General features: G+C 46.6%; 1 pseudogene; it reads right to left on the bottom strand.

Moving 5' to 3' along the window:
* Positions 1–20690: 20690 nt before the first annotated feature.
* On the bottom strand, positions 20691–20897 carry LOC142261063 (U2 spliceosomal RNA; annotated as a pseudogene).
* Between the last annotated feature and the right edge of the window lie 3362 nt (positions 20898–24259).

Below are 24259 nucleotides of genomic sequence, written 5' to 3'. Positions count from 1 at the left end.
GAAAAGGCAAAAAAGGTTTTGTCTGTGGGGAAAGTGGCAAAGCTCCATTATCATCTGCTGAAGATAGACCATCTACCAGCAAAAGTAAGATGTCTACTACTTACCGTGGACAATCCGATGTGCTCCCTTTTTTACGGACACGAACAACAGGAAGAAAGGTAGATGATGGGCAAAAAAGGAAAATGCTTGAATGGATCTCAAGTGGTCCAACAAGTGCCCTCTCAGCCACTTCAAGTACCGCATCCAAAAAACACCAGTCCTCTGAGTTGTCATCCCAATCACACTTGATTTCTCCCAGCTCTGAAGTCTCCATCAGCCCTGCACAGTATGGTGGAACTGAGATGGCTGAGTCTGCAGAGCTGTTCAGTCACACTATAGCCTGGGAATCAGAGGTCTGCTCCCAAGCTACAGTGAGTACAGAACAGGAAATGGTCTGCAGTGATGCCCAGAACCTTTGTGACTCTGATTCAGGCCGTGAGGACCAAGTTTCTGAGCATAATGTTGACCCTTTGTCACAAACTGTAACACCTGTGGTTATAGACAATGAGGAACATACTGATGAAGATGAGACGCAGATACCCGATTGGGATGACAACTTAAATATTCGGTCAGGGCAAGAAGAGGCTCGGTCTGAGGGGGAGGGGAGTGCAAACACAACAATTGATGATGAAGTTCTAGATCCCACCTACTGTCAACCCCCAGTCAGGCACTCGAGGAGGTCAACAGAGGCGGTGGAGGAGGATGCAACCGACGACGAAGTTACCTTGCGCCTTCCTGGACAGAGTCGGAGCACTGGTAGCACGTCTACAACTGCATCCTCAGCCACCACTCTGCCTATGAGCATTATTCGGGGTGGATCAACAGGTCGCATGGCCTCTAAGCCTTGCCTAGCCTGGTCCTTTTTTGACATAGAAAAAGATCGCCCAAATCATGTGATATGTAAAATTTGTCATGATTCTCTTAGTAGAGGTCAAAACCTCAGCAGTTTGACAACTTCTTCCATGAATCGTCACATGAATAAATATCATAGGTCCCGGTGGGAAGCTCACTGTGCTGCAATGCTGCAAGAGCGAACCATCCACCGCCCGCCCCTTCCAGTGCATCCGCGCGCTCTTCATCTTCTAGGACTGTGGGGACAGCTGTCACACCTGTTTTTCCACGCCAAACTTCCACCACTGTAACCACAACAGGCAGTTTGCTTGTAAGGTCGTCAGTTGGTTTGGAAGGGGAAACAAGTGAGTGTGTACAGCTCTCTCAGACATCGATAGCACCAACGTTGGATGAAGGCAACATCATGTCTCCGCCTGCACTTTCCTCACAAACCTGCATTTTTCCAGGGACACCCTACTCAACACCGTCTACACACAGCAGCCAGATCTCTGTCCCTCAGATGTGGTCAAATAAAAGGCCACTTCCTCCGACCCATGACAAAGCTAAGAGGTTGACTCTATCCCTCTGTAAGCTGTTGGCTACCGAAATGCTGCCTTTCCGCCTAGTGGACACACAGGATTTTAGAGACCTTATGTCTGTCGCTGTGCCCCAGTACCAGATGCCTAGTCGCCACTACTTCTCTAAGAAAGGTGTGCCCGTGCTACACCAGCATGTCGCACACAACATCACCGCTTCCTTGAGAAACTCTGTGTGTGAACGGGTGCATTTCACCACCGATACTTGGACCAGTAAGCATGGACAGGGACGTTACATGTCGCTGACTGGGCACTGGGTAACTATGGTGATAGATGGTGAAGGGTCTGCTGCACAAGTCTTGCCGTCCCCACGACTTGTGTGTCAATCCTCTGTCTGTCCAAGTTCCGCCACAGCTTCTGCATCCTCCACCTCATCTGGGTCCTCCACCTCCGCCCCAAGCCTGCCTGGTCAGGCCACCAGCGTTCTCACTGCGCAGAAGGAATCACGCACGCCTCATTACTATGCTGGCAGCAGAGCGTAACGGCATCAGGCGGTCTTTAGCTTGACATGTCTTGGGAATAAGAGTCACACAGCTGAGGAGTTGTGGTCAGCTCTGCGGTCCGAGTTTAATAAATGGTTGTCTGCACTCAACCTGCAGCCTGGTAAGGCCGTGTGCGACAATGCTGCAAACCTGGGTGCGGCACTTCGCCTGGGCATTGTGACACACGTACCTTGTATGGCTCACGTGTTGAACCTTGTCGTCCAGCAATTTTTAACACACTATCCCGGCCTAGATGGCCTTCTGAACAGGGCACGAAAACTGTCAGCTCACTTCCGCCGTTCAAGCGCCGCAGCAGAGCGACTTGCATCGCTCCAGAAGTCTTTCGGCCTGCCGGTTCATCGCCTGAAATGCGATGTGGCGACATGCTGGAATTCAACTCTCCACATGTTACAGCGACTGTGGCAGCACCGCAGAGCCCTGGTGCAATACGTCATGACGTATAGCCTGGGCCAACGAGATGCAGAGGTGGGGCAGATCACCCTGATGGAGTGGTCTCAGATCAAGGACCTATGCACCCTTCTGCACAGTTTCGACATGGCGACGAATATGTTTAGCTCTGACAATGCCATTATCAGCATGACGATTCCAGTCATTTACATGCTGGAGCACACGCTAAACACTATTCGGAGTCAGGGGGTGGGACAACATGAAGGGGAGGAACTACAGGAGGATTCATATGCGCAAGGGACAACAACATCACCAAGGTCCAGACGTTCATCATCACCAACGCAGCAGGCATGGGACCATGGGGAACAGGGATCGACAAGGGCGCATAGTAGCAGGCGAAATGTTGAGCAAGGTGCAGGAGAACATGAAGAAATGGAGGACGAACTGTCCATGGACATGGAAGACTCAGCGGATGAGGGAGACCTTGGTCAAATTTCAGTTGAAAGAGGTTGGGGGGAGATGTCAGAGGAAGAAAGAACGGGTAGCACCTCTATGCCACAAACACAGCGTGGACTTGGTCCGCATGGCTGCGCAAGACACATGAGTGCCTTTTTGTTGCACTACCTCCAACATGACAGTCGTATTGTCAAAATTAGAAGTGATGATGACTACTGGATTGCCACACTATTAGATCCCCGGTACAAGTCCAAATTTTGTGACATAATTCCAGCCATAGAAAGGGACGCACGTATGCAGGAGTATCAGCAGAAGCTGTTACTCGATCTTAGCTCGGCTTTTCCACCAAACAACCGTGCAGGTGCAGGGAGGGAATCTCCCAGTTGTAACTTGACAAACATGGGACGGTCTCGTCATCTTCAACAGTCTACCCGTACCAGTAGGACCGTATCTGGTGCCGGTAACAGCAATTTTATGGAATCTTTTCATAATTTTTTTAGACCCTCTTTTGCAAGGCCACCAGAGACAACAAGTCTGACACATACTCAACGGCTGGAGAGGATGATACAGGAGTATCTCCAAATGAACATCGATGCCATGGCTGTGCAACTGGAGCCTTGCTCCTTTTGGGCTTCAAACCTAGAAAAATGGCCAGAGCTCTCCAGTTACGCCTTGGAGATTTTGTCGTGTCCAGCTGCCAGCGTTGTCTCTGAACGTGTATTCAGTGCTGCTGCACTTTCCCCACAGACAAAACCTTTTTTGCCTTTTCCACCACGCCTCTTCCCCTTTCCACCAGCATCTGTCATTTTGCCACTCATGTTGATTGCGACAAGATTGTGGACTGAAAATGTGGTAGTAAAAATTGAGAGGTGGTGAAGATTGCAGTGGTGGTCTAGCTTTATTAACAGCAGAATAATAAAGAATAAATATCCCTGACAATGCAACTTAGTTATAATGAGTTGGAGTGTGCAACGCAGGCAGATGCGCTCTGCAAATGTCTTGGCACTAGTGGGACTATAGCAAAGTCCAATAGCCACGTATAGGATGCCACTAGGTACACTGAGTGTTTGCTAGTATAATGGCTAAGTTAAAATTAGTTGGAGTGTGCAACGCAGGCAGATGCGCTCTGCAAATGTCTTGGCACTAGTGGGACTATAGCAAAGTCCAATAGCCACGTATAGGATGCCACTAGGTACACTGAGTGTTTGCTAGTATAATGGCTTACTTATAATTAGTTGGAGTGGGCAACGCAGGCAGATGCGCTCTGCAAATGTCTTGGCACTAGTGGGACTATAGCAAAGTCCAATAGCCACGTATAGGATGCCACTAGGTACACTGAGTGTTTGCTAGTATAATGGCTAAGTTAAAATTAGTTGGAGTGTGCAACGCAGGCAGATGCGCTCTGCAAATGTCTTGGCACTAGTGGGACTATAGCAAAGTCCAATAGCCACGTATAGGATGCCACTAGGTACACTGAGTGTTTGCTAGTAAAATGGCTTACTTATAATTAGTTGGAGTGTGCAACGCAGGCAGATGCGCTCTGCAAATGTCTTGGCACTAGTGGGACTATAGCAAAGTCCAATAGCCACGTATAGGATGCCACTAGGTACACTGAGTGTTTGCTAGTATAATGGCTTACTTATAATTAGTTGGAGTGTGCAACGCAGGCAGATGCGCTCTGCAAATGTCTTGGCACTAGTGGGACTATAGCAATGTCCAATAGCCACGTATAGGATGCCACTAGGTACACTGAGCGTTTGCTAGTATAATGGCTTACTTATAATTAGTTGGAGTGTGCAACGCAGGCAGATGCGCTCTGCAAATGTCTTGGCACTAGTGGGACTATAGCAAAGTCCAATAGCCACGTATAGGATGCCACTAGGTACACTGAGTGTTTGCTAGTATAATTGCTTAGTTTAAAAAAGTTGGAGTGTGCAATGCAGGCAGACGTGCTCTGCAAATGTCTTTGCACTAGTGGGACTATAGCAAAGTCCAATAGCCACGTATAGGATGCCACTAGGTACACTGAGTGTTTGCTAGTATAATGGCTTACTTATAATTAGTTGGAGTGTGCAACGCAGGCAGATGCGCTCTGCAAATGTCTTGGCACTAGTGGGACTATAGCAAGGTCCAATAGCCACGTATAGGATGCCACTAGGTACACTGAGTGTTTGCTAGTATAATGGCTTACTTATAATTAGTTGGAGTGTGCAACGCAGGCAGATGCGCTCTGCAAATGTCTTGGCACTAGTGGGACTATAGCAAAGTCCAATAGCCACAGATAGGATGCCACTAGGTACACTGAGTGTTTGCTAGTATAATGGACCTGACATTACCTCTCTACTAACCAGAATCCCACAATGTCTGTCTGCTATTTCATCCTTCTTCTCTGTGCGATTCCTAAAACTTAACATGGACAAAACAGAATTCATTGTCTTTCCTCCTCCTCACTCATCTCCTCCAACAAGCCTTTCCATCAAACTCGATGGTTGCTTACTCTCCCCAGTCTCACAAGCTCGTTGCCTTGGAGTGACCCTCGACTCTGCTCTATCCTTCAAGCCACACATCCAAGCCCTCTTCACCTCATGCCGATTACAACTCAAAAACATCTCCCGGATCCGTGCTTTCCTTAACCAAGAATCATCAAAAACATTAGTGCATGCCCTCATCATCTCCCGCCTCGACTACTGCAACCTCCTGCTCTCTGGCCTCCCTTCCAACACTCTTGCACCCCTCCAATCTATCCTAAACTCTGCGGCCCGCTTAATCCACCTCTCCCCTCACTACTCCCCAGCCTCGCCACTCTGCCAATCCCTTCACTGGCTTCCCATCACCCAACGACTCCAGTTCAAAACACTAACTATGACATACAAAGCCATGCACAACCTGTCTCCTCCCTACATCTGTGACCTAGTCTCCCGGTACCTACCTGCACGCAACCTCAGATCCTCACAAGATCTCCTTCTCTGCTCCTCCCTTATCTCCTCTTCCCACAATCGCGTACAAGATTTCTCCCGTGCATCCCCCATACTTTGGAATGCTCTACCTCAGCACATCAGACTCTCCCCTACCGTGGAAAGCTTCAAGAGGAACCTCAAGACCCACCTCTTCCAACAAGCCTATAACCTACAACAGCCCTCAGTCCAGTAGACCACTGCGCAACCAGCTCTGTCCTCACCTATTGTACCATCACCCATTCCCTGTAGACTGTAAGCCCTCGCGGGCAGGGTCCTCTCTCCTCCTGTACCAGTCTGTTATGTACTGTTAATGATTGTTGTACGTATACCCTTTCACTTGTAAAGCGCCATGGAATAAATGGCGCTATAATAATAAATAATAATAATAATAATAATAATGGCTTACTTATAATTAGTTGGAGTATGCAACGCAGGCAGATGCGCTCTGCAAATGTCTTGGCACTAGTGGGACTATAGCAAGGTCCAATAGCCACGTATAGGATGCCACTAGGTACACTGAGTGTTTGCTAGTATAATGGCTTACTTATAATTAGTTGGAGTGTGCAACGCAGGCAGATGCGCTCTGCAAATGTCTTGGCACTAGTGGGACTATAGCAAGGTCCAATAGCCACGTATAGGATGCCACTAGGTACACTGAGTGTTTGCTAGTATAATGGCTTACTTATAATTAGTTGGAGTGTGCAACGCAGGCAGATGCGCTCTGCAAATGTCTTGGCACTAGTGGGACTATAGCAAAGTCCAATAGCCACAGATAGGATGCCACTAGGTACACTGAGTGTTTGCTAGTATAATGGCTTACTTATAATTAGTTGGAGTGTGCAACGCAGGCAGATGCGCTCTGCAAATGTCTTGGCACTAGTGGGACTATAGCAAAGTCCAATAGCCACGTATAGGATGCCACTAGGTACACTGAGTGTTTGCTAGTAAAATTGCTTAGTTTAAAAAAGTTGGAGTGTGCAATGCAGGCAGACGTGCTCTGCAAATGTCTTTGCACTAGTGGGACTATAGCAAAGTCCAATAGCCACGTATAGGATGCCACTAGGTACACTGAGTGTTTGCTAGTATAATGGCTAAGTTAAAATTAGTTGGAGTGTGCAACGCAGGCAGATGCGCTCTGCAAATGTCTTGGCACTAGTGGGACTATAGCAAAGTCCAATAGCCACGTATAGGATGCCACTAGGTACACTGAGTGTTTGCTAGTATAATGGCTTACTTATAATTAGTTGGAGTGTGCAACGCAGGCAGATGCGCTCTGCAAATGTCTTGGCACTAGTGGGACTATAGCAAAGTCCAATAGCCACGTATAGGATGCCACTAGGTACACTGAGTGTTTGCTAGTATAATGGCTAAGTTAAAATTAGTTGGAGTGTGCAACGCAGGCAGATGCGCTCTGCAAATGTCTTGGCACTAGTGGGACTATAGCAAAGTCCAATAGCCACGTATAGGATGCCACTAGGTACACTGAGTGTTTGCTAGTATAATGGCTTACTTATAATTAGTTGGAGTGTGCAACGCAGGCAGATGCGCTCTGCAAATGTCTTGGCACTAGTGGGACTATAGCAAAGTCCAATAGCCACGTATAGGATGCCACTAGGTACACTGAGTGTTTGCTAGTATAATGGCTTACTTATAATTAGTTGGAGTGTGCAACGCAGGCAGATGCGCTCTGCAAATGTCTTGGCACTAGTGGGACTATAGCAAAGTCCAATAGCCACAGATAGGATGCCACTAGGTACACTGAGTGTTTGCTAGTATAATGGCTTACTTATAATTAGTTGGAGTGTGCAACGCAGGCAGATGCGCTCTGCAAATGTCTTGGCACTAGTGGGACTATAGCAAGGTCCAATAGCCACGTATAGGATGCCACTAGGTACACTGAGTGTTTGCTAGTATAATGGCTTACTTATAATTAGTTGGAGTGTGCAACGCAGGCAGATGCGCTCTGCAAATGTCTTGGCACTAGTGGGACTATAGCAAAGTCCAATAGCCACGTATAGGATGCCACTAGGTACACTGAGTGTTTGCTAGTATAATGGCTTACTTATAATTAGTTGGAGTGTGCAACGCAGGCAGATGCGCTCTGCAAATGTCTTGGCACTAGTGGGACTATAGCAAGGTCCAATAGCCACGTATAGGATGCCACTAGGTACACTGAGTGTTTGCTAGTATAATGGCTTACTTATAATTAGTTGGAGTGTGCAACGCAGGCAGATGCGCTCTGCAAATGTCTTGGCACTAGTGGGACTATAGCAAAGTCCAATAGCCACGTATAGGATGCCACTAGGTACACTGAGTGTTTGCTAGTATAATGGTTAAGTTAAAATTAGTTGGAGTGTGCAACGCAGGCAGATGCGCTCTGCAAATGTCTTGGCACTAGTGGGACTATAGCAAAGTCCAATAGCCACGTATAGGATGCCACTAGGTACACTGAGTGTTTGCTAGTAAAATTGCTTAGTTTAAAAAAGTTGGAGTGTGCAATGCAGGCAGACGTGCTCTGCAAATGTCTTTGCACTAGTGGGACTATAGCAAAGTCCAATAGCCACGTATAGGATGCCACTAGGTACACTGAGTGTTTGCTAGTATAATGGCTTACTTATAATTAGTTGGAGTGTGCAACGCAGGCAGATGCGCTCTGCAAATGTCTTGGCACTAGTGGGACTATAGCAAAGTCCAATAGCCACGTATAGGATGCCACTAGGTACACTGAGTGTTTGCTAGTATAATGGCTAAGTTAAAATTAGTTGGAGTGTGCAACGCAGGCAGATGCGCTCTGCAAATGTCTTGGCACTAGTGGGACTATAGCAAAGTCCAATAGCCACGTATAGGATGCCACTAGGTACACTGAGTGTTTGCTAGTATAATGGCTTACTTATAATTAGTTGGAGTGTGCAACGCAGGCAGATGCGCTCTGCAAATGTCTTGGCACTAGTGGGACTATAGCAAAGTCCAATAGCCACGTATAGGATGCCACTAGGTACACTGAGTGTTTGCTAGTATAATGGCTTACTTGTAATTAGTTGGAGTGTGCAACGCAGGCAGATGCGCTCTGCAAATGTCTTGGCACTAGTGGGACTATAGCAAAGTCCAATAGCCACAGATAGGATGCCACTAGGTACACTGAGTGTTTGCTAGTATAATGGCTTACTTATAATTAGTTGGAGTGTGCAACGCAGGCAGATGCGCTCTGCAAATGTCTTGGCACTAGTGGGACTATAGCAAGGTCCAATAGCCACGTATAGGATGCCACTAGGTACACTGAGTGTTTGCTAGTATAATGGCTTACTTATAATTAGTTGGAGTGTGCAACGCAGGCAGATGCGCTCTGCAAATGTCTTGGCACTAGTGGGACTATAGCAAAGTCCAATAGCCACGTATAGGATGCCACTAGGTACACTGAGTGTTTGCTAGTATAATGGCTTACTTATAATTAGTTGGAGTGTGCAACGCAGGCAGATGCGCTCTGCAAATGTCTTGGCACTAGTGGGACTATAGCAAGGTCCAATAGCCACGTATAGGATGCCACTAGGTACACTGAGTGTTTGCTAGTATAATGGCTTACTTATAATTAGTTGGAGTGTGCAACGCAGGCAGATGCGCTCTGCAAATGTCTTGGCACTAGTGGGACTATAGCAAAGTCCAATAGCCACGTATAGGATGCCACTAGGTACACTGAGTGTTTTCTAGTATAATGGTTAAGTTAAAATTAGTTGGAGTGTGCAACGCAGGCAGATGCGCTCTGCAAATGTCTTGGCACTAGTGGGACTATAGCAAAGTCCAATAGCCACGTATAGGATGCCACTAGGTACACTGAGTGTTTGCTAGTAAAATTGCTTAGTTTAAAAAAGTTGGAGTGTGCAATGCAGGCAGACGTGCTCTGCAAATGTCTTTGCACTAGTGGGACTATAGCAAAGTCCAATAGCCACGTATAGGATGCCACTAGGTACACTGAGTGTTTGCTAGTATAATGGCTTACTTATAATTAGTTGGAGTGTGCAACGCAGGCAGATGCGCTCTGCAAATGTCTTGGCACTAGTGGGACTATAGCAAGGTCCAATAGCCACGTATAGGATGCCACTAGGTACACTGAGTGTTTGCTAGTATAATGGCTTACTTATAATTAGTTGGAGTGTGCAACGCAGGCAGATGCGCTCTGCAAATGTCTTGGCACTAGTGGGACTATAGCAAAGTCCAATAGCCACAGATAGGATGCCACTAGGTACACTGAGTGTTTGCTAGTATAATGGACCTGACATTACCTCTCTACTAACCAGAATCCCACAATGTCTGTCTGCTATTTCATCCTTCTTCTCTGTGCGATTCCTAAAACTTAACATGGACAAAACAGAATTCATTGTCTTTCCTCCTCCTCACTCATCTCCTCCAACAAGCCTTTCCATCAAACTCGATGGTTGCTTACTCTCCCCAGTCTCACAAGCTCGTTGCCTTGGAGTGACCCTCGACTCTGCTCTATCCTTCAAGCCACACATCCAAGCCCTCTTCACCTCATGCCCATTACAACTCAAAAACATCTCCCGGATCCGTGCTTTCCTTAACCAAGAATCAGCAAAAACATTAGTGCATGCCCTCATCATCTCCCGCCTCGACTACTGCAACCTCCTGCTCTCTGGCCTCCCTTCCAACACTCTTGCACCCCTCCAATCTATCCTAAACTCTGCGGCCCGCTTAATCCACCTCTCCCCTCGCTACTCCCCAGCCTCGCCACTCTGCCAATCCCTTCACTGGCTTCCCATCACCCAACGACTCCAGTTCAAAACACTAACCATGACATACAAAGCCATGCACAACCTGTCTCCTCCCTACATCTGTGACCTAGTCTCCCGGTACCTACCTGCACGCAACCTCAGATCCTCACAAGATCTCCTTCTCTGCTCCTCCCTTATCTCCTCTTCCCACAATCGCGTACAAGATTTCTCCCGTGCATCCCCCATACTTTGGAATGCTCTACCTCAGCACATCAGACTCTCCCCTACCGTGGAAAGCTTCAAGAGGAACCTCAAGACCCACCTCTTCCAACAAGCCTATAACCTACAACAGCCCTCAGTCCAGTAGACCACTGCGCAACCAGCTCTGTCCTCACCTATTGTACCATCACCCATTCCCTGTAGACTGTAAGCCCTCGCGGGCAGGGTCCTCTCTCCTCCTGTACCAGTCTGTTATGTACTGTTAATGATTGTTGTACGTATACCCTTTCACTTGTAAAGCGCCATGGAATAAATGGCGCTATAATAATAAATAATAATAATAATAATAATAATGGCTTACTTATAATTAGTTGGAGTGTGCAACGCAGGCAGATGCGCTCTGCAAATGTCTTGGCACTAGTGGGACTATAGCAAGGTCCAATAGCCACGTATAGGATGCCACTAGGTACACTGAGTGTTTGCTAGTATAATGGCTTACTTATAATTAGTTGGAGTGTGCAACGCAGGCAGATGCGCTCTGCAAATGTCTTGGCACTAGTGGGACTATAGCAAGGTCCAATAGCCACGTATAGGATGCCACTAGGTACACTGAGTGTTTGCTAGTATAATGGCTTACTTATAATTAGTTGGAGTGTGCAACGCAGGCAGATGCGCTCTGCAAATGTCTTGGCACTAGTGGGACTATAGCAAAGTCCAATAGCCACAGATAGGATGCCACTAGGTACACTGAGTGTTTGCTAGTATAATGGACCTGACATTACCTCTCTACTAACCAGAATCCCACAATGTCTGTCTGCTATTTCATCCTTCTTCTCTGTGCGATTCCTAAAACTTAACATGGACAAAACAGAATTCATTGTCTTTCCTCCTCCTCACTCATCTCCTCCAACAAGCCTTTCCATCAAACTCGATGGTTGCTTACTCTCCCCAGTCTCACAAGCTCGTTGCCTTGGAGTGACCCTCGACTCTGCTCTATCCTTCAAGCCACACATCCAAGCCCTCTTCACCTCATGCCGATTACAACTCAAAAACATCTCCCGGATCCGTGCTTTCCTTAACCAAGAATCAGCAAAAACATTAGTGCATGCCCTCATCATCTCCCGCCTCGACTACTGCAACCTCCTGCTCTCTGGCCTCCCTTCCAACACTCTTGCACCCCTCCAATCTATCCTAAACTCTGCGGCCCGCTTAATCCACCTCTCCCCTCGCTACTCCCCAGCCTCGCCACTCTGCCAATCCCTTCACTGGCTTCCCATCACCCAACGACTCCAGTTCAAAACACTAACCATGACATACAAAGCCATGCACAACCTGTCTCCTCCCTACATCTGTGACCTAGTCTCCCGGTACCTACCTGCACGCAACCTCAGATCCTCACAAGATCTCCTTCTCTGCTCCTCCCTTATCTTCTCTTCCCACAATCGCGTACAAGATTTCTCCCGTGCATCCCCCATACTTTGGAATGCTCTACCTCAGCACATCAGACTCTCCCCTACCGTGGAAAGCTTCAAGAGGAACCTCAAGACCCACCTCTTCCAACAAGCCTATAACCTACAACAGCCCTCAGTCCAGTAGACCACTGCGCAACCAGCTCTGTCCTCACCTATTGTACCATCACCCATTACCTGTAGACTGTAAGCCCTCGCGGGCAGGGTCCTCTCTCCTCCTGTACCAGTCTGTTATGTACTGTTAATGATTGTTGTACGTATACCCTTTCACTTGTAAAGCGCCATGGAATAAATGGCGCTATAATAATAAATAATAATAATAATTATAATAATGGCTTACTTATAATTAGTTGGAGTGTGCAACGCAGGCAGATGCGCTCTGCAAATGTCTTGGCACTAGTGGGACTATAGCAAGGTCCAATAGCCACGTATAGGATGCCACTAGGTACACTGAGTGTTTGCTAGTATAATGGCTTACTTATAATTAGTTGGAGTGTGCAACGCAGGCAGATGCGCTCTGCAAATGTCTTGGCACTAGTGGGACTATAGCAAGGTCCAATAGCCACGTATAGGATGCCACTAGGTACACTGAGTGTTTGCTAGTATAATGGCTTACTTATAATTAGTTGGAGTGTGCAACGCAGGCAGATGCGCTCTGCAAATGTCTTGGCACTAGTGGGACTATAGCAAAGTCCAATAGCCACAGATAGGATGCCACTAGGTACACTGAGTGTTTGCTAGTATAATGGCTTACTTATAATTAGTTGGAGTGTGCAACGCAGGCAGATGCGCTCTGCAAATGTCTTGGCACTAGTGGGACTATAGCAAAGTCCAATAGCCACGTATAGGATGCCACTAGGTACACTGAGTGTTTGCTAGTAAAATTGCTTAGTTTAAAAAAGTTGGAGTGTGCAATGCAGGCAGACGTGCTCTGCAAATGTCTTTGCACTAGTGGGACTATAGCAAAGTCCAATAGCCACAGATAGGATGCCACTAGGTACACTGAGTGTTTGCTAGTATAATGGCTTACTTATAATTAGTTGGAGTGTGCAACGCAGGCAGATGCGCTCTGCAAATGTCTTGGCACTAGTGGGACTATAGCAAAGTCCAATAGCCACGTATAGGATGCCACTAGGTACACTGAGTGTTTGCTAGTATAATGGCTAAGTTAAAATTAGTTGGAGTGTGCAACGCAGGCAGATGCGCTCTGCAAATGTCTTGGCACTAGTGGGACTATAGCAAAGTCCAATAGCCACGTATAGGATGCCACTAGGTACACTGAGTGTTTGCTAGTAAAATTGCTTAGTTTAAAATAGTTGGAGTGTGCAATGCAGGCAGACGTGCTCTGCAAATGTCTTTGCACTAGTGGGACTATAGCAAAGTCCAATAGCCACAGATAGGATGCCACTAGGTACACTGAGTGTTTGCTAGTATAATGGCTTAGTTATAATGAGTTGGAGTGTGCAGAGGACAGGAGGGTACAGTGGCAGGATTGTGGTGCTCTGGGTAGAGGAATGGAAGCCTGCCTTTCTATTCCCTCCTAATGGTGAAATGCAGGGAGGAAATCCCTGACCTTGGCTACACAGATGCTGTTGCTGTTTGCAGGACCTGTCACGTATGGCTCTCTGACCCTGCCGGTTTGAGTCCTTAAAAGGACTGCTATAAAGTGCTCTCCCTATGCTGTCTAACGCTGTGTATGCAGCGCATACAGCTGTATCGGCTATAGGACTCAGGAGGACGGAGCTGCGACAGTGATGTCTGACACCAAAGACGCAGAAGGCAGATAATGGCGTCCGTGAAGAAAATGTCCGGTTTTATAATGCAGGGACATGTGACATGCAGATCCTATCACACATGCCGTTGCTTCTCTGGCTCAAAGTCAACTTAGCTGTGTGTGTGTCTGTGATTGGCTGACATGCTGGCCCGCCCCACAAGACGCGCGCACTTAGGGAAGGAAGACAAGAAAAAAAAAAAAAAATGGCGATCGCCATTATAGAAACAGCAGTGATCTGAAGGCGCTGTTCACGCACACTATACACTGAAATGTGATAATAGTTTGATTCACAGAGTGACTTACACTATTACAGCAGAAACCAAGCTATGATTTAGCTGTTTTTTGGCTGCTAGAACCGTTCTCGAACGTTTCTAGAACTATCGAGCTTTTGCAAAAAGCTCGAGTTCTAGTTCGATCTAGAACATGCCCCAAAATCACTCGAGCCTAGAACTGGAGAACCACGAACCACGAACCGCGCTCAACTCTATCCAGGAGCTTTGGTTCCCTGAGTTTCCAATAGCAAATGTCTAGAAAAAACTCTGTCCATTGGCACAACTCAGCAAGAAAACGAGAAGACCGAGAAGATATATTTCATTTATCTTAATGCCACCTTCTTAACAGCACTAAACCCTTCTATTATGTCCCTTAGCCTTTTGAGCTTATCCTCTGGTAAGCGGAAGACCATGCCTCTGGTATCGATCTCAGTGCCTAAAAACTGTATTATAGTAGCCAATCAGAATACAAAAGGATGCATAGGAAGCGTGACTTTATTTCAATATTTTAAAACAATCCAATAAAATGAAGAAAAGTCACTCATACAAGATCCACAGAAGTTGTATAATACATACATAAATCAAAACACTATAAGGCCTGTTTCACACGTCAGTGATTCTGGTACGTTTGTGCTTTTTTTTAAACATAACAGAATCACTGAGATACGCAGATCCATTATAATGAATGGGTCTGCTCACACATCAGTGATTTTTCACTGCACGTGTCTCCGTGCGGCGTACCCGCGTGTCCGTGATTGCTGCACGGAGACATGTCCATTTTTTTCTGGCATCACTGATAGGATGTCCATAAGGTGGCAGCAGAGCATAACAGAAAAAGGTGCCTATTGTGCACTGAAAAGACCCAATGTGATGCACCAGACATATAGAGCCCTAATGGATTCACAAATATAAGATATATCATGAATGACTACTGCATAATGAACGCTAGCATGAAAAAAGAAAGGAATCCATAAAAATAAATAATAAATGGTGCACATATGTTAGAGCCCCACCGAAGGACAAAAAAAGTCTGATGGAAATAGAGAGCATATAGGAACAATAAGAATGTGCAACAGAGAGGAAGGTGAGAATGCAGGATCAATCACTGCCTGTCAGATATTAATAATCAGGGAAATAACTCTGGAGCAGACGCACAAATTAGGGTCTTACCTGGTAAGGTAACAAATAATTAATAGTAGTTGCACTCACCTATTAAGGTTGTGCCAGTCACAACCCCTAAATGCACGTTACAAATGGCGACAGCCGCAGCCCCTAGTAGAAGAGCAATAACGTATAGGAGGAAAATCGGGTGCGTGCCGCGCTGTCACCAAAGGAAACTGATGTTAATTATTTCATCTCTTTATTCTTTTTTCCGGTCAATGTGTTTCAGAGATCACTGTCTCCTTCATCAGGGCAAAAAAAGAACAGTATGCAATCAAAGGAGGAAGAACCTCTATATATACACATATGGAGCTACGTCAGAGGACTGACTGCTGTATTTCAAATACTGCCGGGATGGTCAACTGTTACAATACCGGCCATAAAAGTTCTCAAGTGATATATTGAGAAACATTTATAAAATCACTGGGGTATAGTGTTTCAAATTTCATCAGCTTTTTGAGACAAAAATCAGAAAAAGAAGAAGAAGAAGGACAAAATGAAAAAAAGAAAAAAAGAAGAAAAAAAAAACAAAAAGGGAGCATTGAGCTCCAGACCCTGTATTGAGTCTTAGAAGTGTAGTGACAAGTGCATCTGTCCACAACCCTGTAAGGGTGAACGGGATGACGGACAAGAAAAATTATGTTCGTGGCAAAAAATGGTGGTGTTGCTATATAAAATTGCATTAAGAATAAAGAAAGGAAAAATTTCTTTATAAAAGTAGTGAAGAAAAAAGTGGAAAAAAGGGGAGTGTAAGCCATTTTACTAATAAATAGTGATGAGCGAGCATGCTTGTTACTACTCGGTACTCGCACGAGTATCACTGTACTCGGTCTACTCGACGGGGACCGAGTAATCTCGCGATACTCGTGCTGTACTCGTGGTCTTCATCCCTGCATGTTGGCGCTCTTTTGAGAGCCAGCCCTCATGCAGGGATTGGCTGGCAGACCACTGCAATGCCACAGCCCTGTTAGTTGTGGAATTGCAGTGATTGGCCGGCCTGCACAGCGTGACCGAGCCTTTATACCGGCGGGCGCGCTGTGCTCTGCTCACAGCTATCCAGACAGTCAGTGCAGGGAGAGGGTCGCTGCTTCAGGGAAAGGTTTGCGGCCCTTTATAGCTATTTCCGTAGCAGGGCTGCAAACAGTGTGACCAAAAGTCCTTCTCAGGACTATTCTAGTTGTATACAGGCAGGCAGGGTATAGCCAGGTCGGAGTACAGTAACAGAGTCCTTCTCAGGACTATTGTTGCTGTATACAGGCAGGGTATAGCCAGGTTGGAATACAGGCTAGTGACCAAAAGAGTCCTTGTCAGGACTATTGTAGCAGTATACAGGCAGGCAGGCAGGCAGGCAGGCAGGGTATATAGCCATTCCTAGTGGTGACCGTATACCAGCCTTCATCATATCTGGGGCTGGTGTACACAGTCTAAAACAGTCCTGATAGTGTCAGACTTCTCAGCAATTGTCGCTCCTAAAACCTGTTAGGTTCTTAGTGCGTCCGTGCTTGCATTTAAAAACCGCACGTGTGTGCCTGTCGGTGGCAGCGTACAGGTGCACTTGTGTGCGTTTTTACCAAACTATTATATAACGCACAAGTGTAGTGTATAATACACGTCAGTCAGCAGTGGCTGATAGTGTCAGAGTTCTCGTCATTAATTTTTGCTCCTAAAACCTGTGTTAGGTTCTTAGTGCGTCCGTGCTTGCATTTAAAAACCGCACGTGTGTGCCTGTCGGTGGCAGCGTACAGGTGCACTTGTGTGCGTTTTTACCAAACTATTATATAACGCACAAGTGTAGTGTATAATACACGTCAGTCAGCAGTGGCTGATAGTGTCAGAGTTCTCGTCATTAATTTTTGCTCCTAAAACCTGTGTTAGGTTCTTAGTGCGTCCGTGCTTGCATTTAAAAACCGCACGTGTGTGCCTGTCGGTGGCAGCGTACAGGTGCACTTGTGTGCGTTTTTACCAAACTATTATATAACGCACAAGTGTAGTGTATAATACACGTCAGTCAGCAGTGGCTGATAGTGTCAGAGTTCTCGTCATTAATTTTTGCTCCTAAAACCTGTGTTAGGTTCTTAGTGCGTCCGTGCTTGCATTTAAAAACCGCACGTGTGTGCCTGTCGGTGGCAGCGTACAGGTGCACTTGTGTGCGTTTTTACCAAACTATTATATAACGCACAAGTGTAGTGTATAATACACGTCAGTCAGCAGTGGCTGATAGTGTCAGAGTTCTCGTCATTAATTTTTGCTCCTAAAACCTGTTAGGTTCTTAGTGCGTCCGTGCTTGCATTTAAAAACCGCACGTGTGTGCCTGTCGGTGGCAGCGTACAGGTGCACAATTTGCACAAACTTTGATATAACGCCCAAGTCTAGTGAATACACGTCAGCACAGCATTGCAAAATGCGCAAGGGCGTTGGCAAGGAACAAGGAAGTGGACGTGATGGTGGTGCAGGCAGAGGCCGAGGTCGTGGGCAAGCTCTAATTTTGCCACAACAAAGGGCCACATCTAGTCGCTCGCACGTCCTGTCCCAAATTCTTGGGGACCGCAGCAGTACACCGCTCTTGAACCAAGACCAGTGTCAACAGGTTGTTAGTTGGATAGCGGATAATGCTTCCAGTCAGATTGGCACCACCACAAACACTCTGTCTTCCACACGGTCAAGTGTCAGTAGCCGTGATACTGCACCGCACATTTCAGAACCTGATCCTCCTTCCTACCACAAGGCTGAGTACACGTCCTCGGACATTAATGATCCCACACTTGGACACTCGGAAGAGCTGTTCACATTTCCATTCGCACATTCTGGCCTCTCGCCAGCTCATGTTGAAGTGGGTCATGAGGAGATCGTATGTACAGATGGCCAAATATTTGAGCAGCCACGTTCTCACGAAGTTGGCAACGTGTCTCAACAAGGGGTGGACGATGATGAGACACAATTGTCAGGAAGTCAGGAGGAGGAGCAGGGTGCGGAAGAGGAAGACGACGTGGTGGATGATCCAGTAACTGACCCAACCTGGCAGGAGGATATGCAGAGCGAGGACAGCAGTGCACAGGGGGAGGGAGGCGTAGCATCCCAACAGGCAGTAAGAAGCAGGGTGGTGGCTCCAGGCAGAAGTCAGGCAACCGTTCCCCGGAACAACAACACGACACAAGGTGCCTGTACAAATGTTAGGTCTTCCCGAGTCTGGCAGTTTTTTAAGTTGGATCCAGATGATTCTAAAAAGGCCATTTGCAACACCTGCCGTGCCAGCATCAGCAGGGGTACCAAAACTAGCAGCCTGACCACCACCAGCATGATCAGGCACATGTCAGCCAAGCACCCGACTTTGTGGGAAGTACAACACAGTCGAGGAGCAGTGCTTGCTAATGTCACTGCTACGTCTTCGCTGGTTGTGCATGCGAGCCAATCCCCTGTCCATGCTGCCTGCGAACAAGCCTCCTCCGGTCCTGCACCTGCAGTTGCCTACTCAGAAATAACACCATCATCAAGCACGTCCTTGTCCCAGCGCAGCGTTCAGTTATCCATTCAGCAAACCTTTGAACGCAGGCGCAAATACACTGCCAACACCCCACATGGGCGCCCTGGACAAGCCAGGTCGTCACAGGTACTACACCAACACACTCTACACTCCGGCTAGGCACACCGAAGCTAAACACAAATCCTAGTTGCCTTCCTCCAGGGGCTGATGTCCACACCAGGGGGTGGGCCAGGCGGTTGATCCCACCCACCGAGGAGTTCACAGTCCTGGAGGCGGGAAAAGGAGTCAGATTAGAGATCAGTTTTGGAGTTAGAGAAGTGAAGAGGAGAGGAGACTGACCGTGTCCGGGTGTGTGGCCCGGGCACTCAGCAAGGTTGGCAGACGGTGGTGACCTTCTGCAGGAGAGGCTGATTGGAGTGAACCGTACGGACCGGGGATGGGCGGTGGCCCGCCGGTACCAGATCGGGGAGTGAAGAGAAGCCAGCACCATCCGGCAGGGCCTACGGACCCCGACCAGGCTAGGAGTCGCCGTAAAACCGGTCAAATCCGTTAGCGACAGGAACCTCCAGGGTTTCCCAGCAGTCAAGACCCGATTGAAGGCAACAGCTCACACCGTAGAGGGAAGCACAGTCACCGCCAAGGCTACAGTTCCCAGGGCCAGAGCCTGCGGGCAAAAGGGGCTCCCTCAGCATCCATCCAAGCTGGGGAGCGGGTTACCGGTGGGAAGCCCGCTAGATTTTGGGGGAATAAAAGGGGTCCAACACCACATCCCCACAGGTGCACACCCACCCATCAAAGAGAGCTATAAGCCAATACCACCTTCACATTGCCAGTGTACCAAGTACATGTTGAGCAACATGAAGGCGGCTGGGGTTATCCGTGACAGTTGTAGCCTTTGGGCAGCTCTGTTGATCCTGTTAAAAAAGAAGGACGGCACCACTCCCCGTATTGAGGAATCGCTAGCTGCATTGAGAACTGCAAATTATTTTTCTACCCTTGATCTCACTAGTCACTATTGGCAAGTGTCCGTTGCTGAGGCAGACCGGGAGAAGACCGCCTTCGCCACCCCTATGGGTCTCTGCGAGTTCAAAAGCATGCCCTTCGAGCTGTGCAATGCGCCAGGAACCTTCCAGAGGCTGATGGAATGCTGCTTGGGACAAGATTTTAGGGTGTATAAAAAGGGAGATTAGATCCCGTGATCCCAACGTATTGTTACACCTCTATAAATCACTTGTAAGGCTACATCTGGAATATGGGAACCAGTTTTGGGCTCCACATTTTAATAAGGACATTCAGAAGTTAGAGTCAGTTCAAAGGTGGGCAACTAGACTACTACAAGGAATGGAAGGCCTCCCATATGATGACAAGTTGAAAAAGTTATTAAGTGATTATTGGCTGCAATGGGGCTTTCTGGCTGGTGCCAGCCTCTCTTCTTAGCACACAGGAACCACAATCCCTACACCATGCTTCAATGGATTCTCTCATCCCAGCCCAGTAAAACTACATATTTTACACAGTCATAAGCAGCCAAAAGGGATCTATTCTATTCAATTGCAAATGATCTAGATAAGACTGAGAATAAGATACTGCACGGGACATAGCAGAGTTGGTCAAGTTGAGTGGAGATGAGTTTGCTATTTGGCACAGCTTTTTGCATCAATAAAGCAAGTAAAAGGTGTGAAAGATAAAAAAAAGGGTGAAAGTGTGAAAAGTGAATTGGCCAAATTGAGGTGCATATAAAGTTTTTGCTTTCTTTCAATTAACTAATGGGGCTCATTTGAATCAGGTGAATTGAGTTCTGCTTTTGGAAACTGGGTTAAGAAGGGGTGCACCGGTCCTGGAGGTACTGCAATACCAGGTCAATGCGTGCAGTGGACAGAGCAAGATTTTTTCCATCTCCTTGTTCTAAAAATCCATTTAATATATGGTCCCCAGAGAGGGGACGTATCAGATATTAAACTGATAAGAACAGATTTAATTTTTTTTTTTTTCTGTTTATCAGTAGGACTTCAAAATAACAAAGGTGATCGCCTCCCGTTGCCTGGGAACCGTCCAGGCACAAGAGGGCTATGTGTCACCAGAAGGCGCACACACTTCCTCAAGGCCGGCAGACGTGCAATCCCAGGCACCTTCCAGTACCGACCAAGGTAGCGTCCTCCGAAACTACACTTGATCTTAGCCAAAAGGCCGAGAAGCTATAACCCGAATTGGTTACGGCCTTGAGTGGCACCCTGGCCTATACCGGACACATCTTAGGGAGAGGGAGACAAACCCACGCCTACAGAAGACATTTTGTCACCCAAGCCAACCCTTGAAAAGGCTGTTTTGCAGAGCAAAAACAAGAAGAATGGTGCTTTTTGCAGCCGCCGCCCACTGCAATGAATCTGAATAACTCCTCCTTTTGGACACAAGCACCTCCCCTCCCCCTTGCAGTCTTTCCAATTCATGATACAAAAAGACGGACGGACAGGACAGGACAGGACTGGCTGCCTGACTTTCCGTCACTGCCACCCTTTGCCATCCTTGCCCGTAGAAAGCCCTTTCATCATCCCCAAACCCTAATCTTTTCCCTTCCCTTCCCAGATGCGTCTCACTCCCTTTCATTAGGAAGTGAGCGCAGCCTTTTCTCCGTTCTGCACATGCGCGACGTTAAACACAAATGCGCAGGCGTGCGTTCCATTACCCTCACTGCATTCCACTCCCATACAGGAAGTGGGCGCAGCTATTACTACGGTCGCACATAAAAGAACCCACGGCCACCACTGCACATAGCTGACTCCACCACAGGACACCCATTTCTACACCAACGCAGGTAAGACAGGATCGGCACCTCTATGCTCCCGTTACAATCAGGCTCAGTCACCATGTGATAACGCTCTCAACTCTTTAGTTGCAGGCTCCCCTTGCTTCACCTCCACTGGCTGTGCTGCCATTTCCTCTCCCACCTGGAAGGTATACTTTATTCCACTATTTTCCTGTTTCTCTCTTCCCCCTTTTCCCATAACCTACTTTTATCTGCATTTGTGGGGTATCTATATGCTATTTACATCATAGTTTTATTCATTAATATGGAAGGGAAGAGTGCCCATGAGAGTGTTGAACTGCGGAGAGCAAGAGATTAAGCTGCTCCGATTTGCCACCATTGATAAGCTGTTCTCAGTAGATACACATGCTATCCAAACAGCAGCATCCACCATTGCTTCAGCCCACCCATTCAGTGACAGCTCACCAAGTCAGCCAGAGGAGTGGTGTAAGGAATTACACGTAGGCACTGACTCCACACCTTCACATCACAAGAAGGGGGTCTACAGGCTAGTGCAAGAATACGAGCAAGTCTTCAGCAAACATCCGCTAGACTTTTGAAGAATAAAAGGGGTCAAACACTACATCCCCACAAGTGCACACCCACCCATCAAAGAGAGATATAAGCCAAAACTACCTGCACATTACCAGTGTACCAAGGACATGTTGAGCAACATGAAGGAGGCTGGGGTTATCCGTGACAGTTGTAGCCTCTGGGCAGCTCCGTTGGTCCTGTTAAAGAAGAAGGACAGCACCACTCCCCTGTATTGAGGAATAGCTAGCTGCATTGAGAACTGCAAATTATTTTTCTACCCTTGATCTCACTAGTCGCTATTGGCAAGTGTCCGTTGCTGAGGCAGACCGGGAGAAGACCGCCTTTGCCACCCCGATGGGTCTCTGCGAGTTCAAAAGCATGCCCTTCGAGCTGTGCAATTTGCCAGGAACCTTCCAGAGGCTGATGGAATGCTGCTTGGGACACCGAAACTTTGAAACGGTACTGCTATACCTTTATGATGTTATTGTTTATTCTAAAGCAAACAAGATTTTAGGGTGTATAAAAAGGGAGATTAGATCCGGTGATCCCAACGTATTGTTACCCCTCTATAAATCACTTGTAAGGCCACATCTGGAATATGGGGTAAAGTCCTGAGCAGGTTGATAACCATTGGTTTGAGCATGGTAGGGTGTAGTGCGCATCTTCCTGCATCGGTAAAAGCTGCAGAAGTCCTTGAAGATTTCCGCTTCAAAGGCTGTGCCTTGATCTGTGAGGACTCTCTCTGAGTAGCCATGAGGTCTGCATAAGTGTGCTTGGAAGACCTTCGCTGCAGTATGGGCCATTAGATCTTTGACTTGTACCACAACCATAAATCTCGAGTAGTTGTCTACCATCGTAAGTGCATACGTGAGCTCGCCTCGATATTCTGCAACAAAACTCCCTTTTTCGATTTCAGTTTCAGCAAACACTCCTCTTCCTGTAGAAAATATTTATCATTACCTAAGACAGTCATTCTAATGCATGACAATATTAAGGCAATTTAGTTAAAACTTGTTTTAACTCACCTTTAAGGGGATTGATGTATTTCATGGTCAATCCAGGTTTGTCAGTGATGGCACTGACATAATGTATGGCGTCTTTTTCGGGCGTTATCCTTTGCCTTTTCATTGTGAAAATCCAGTTGCCTATATCAAAGCAAATTCTACTACTTGTAAAGTATGCAGAAAATGAAATGTAGAACATATAACATCAACTGCTTAGGAACGCATCATAGGTTAGTACTTAAAAGGATATTGTCATGTTCTAGTCATAATGCAAGCTGGACATTTTTCATGTTACCCTGTAATCGCCGGCCTGTTCTAATGCTCACAAGCCAAGATATAGGCTCAGCTGCTAAGGCTTCCCTCTGCCTTCTGAATGAAACTTGAATATGTCTGGGTCACTGTGTATATAGCAGGTGCTCAGAAAAAATAAGAGTCAATTCAATAGAAATAGCTCTGGCACACTATAGTGATCAATAACGTAAGAAAAGAACTCTTGGAATGCTGAAAATTCTTTATTTGTGCAAAAGGATAATTCATCCAACGTTTCGACCTTGTTTTTAGGTCTTTATCAAGGATAAAGTTATCTAAGATCATAAAGGGTTACAAAACCATATAAACACGTAATTAGTACATAGTACAACATAACAGTACAATATATTGCTACTTGAGAGTACAATGGGTCAAATGACCATGATGCACATACAAAAAATTTTTCCAAAGCCATAGTGAAAACATTTGTACTGAGGAAAGAAAATTTCCACATGACCTATCTGGAGAAACATTCTGGATCAAACAACCAAAAATAGTCAAGCAGGTAAATACACACCTATATGGATAACAGGATGATATGTGTTCAATTGTATAGCGTCATTGCCATTAAGGTACAAATGGAAAACTTGCAATCCTATATAGTGAAGGAAATGAACACATATCATATCAAAGAACACAGGAACATGGGTGTGAGAAAAACCTCAATGTTTATACTTTGTTCTTTATAATGGTGTGAACATGTATATGTCTCAGTACCTTATGCACTTGAGAATTCTAGT

Source organism: Anomaloglossus baeobatrachus, unplaced genomic scaffold (genome assembly GCF_048569485.1).
Source record: "Anomaloglossus baeobatrachus isolate aAnoBae1 unplaced genomic scaffold, aAnoBae1.hap1 Scaffold_207, whole genome shotgun sequence".
Lineage (NCBI taxonomy): Eukaryota > Metazoa > Chordata > Amphibia > Anura > Aromobatidae > Anomaloglossus > Anomaloglossus baeobatrachus.
Note: the sequence above shows the minus strand (reverse complement) of the source record. Positions and strands in the feature narration are given on the sequence as shown.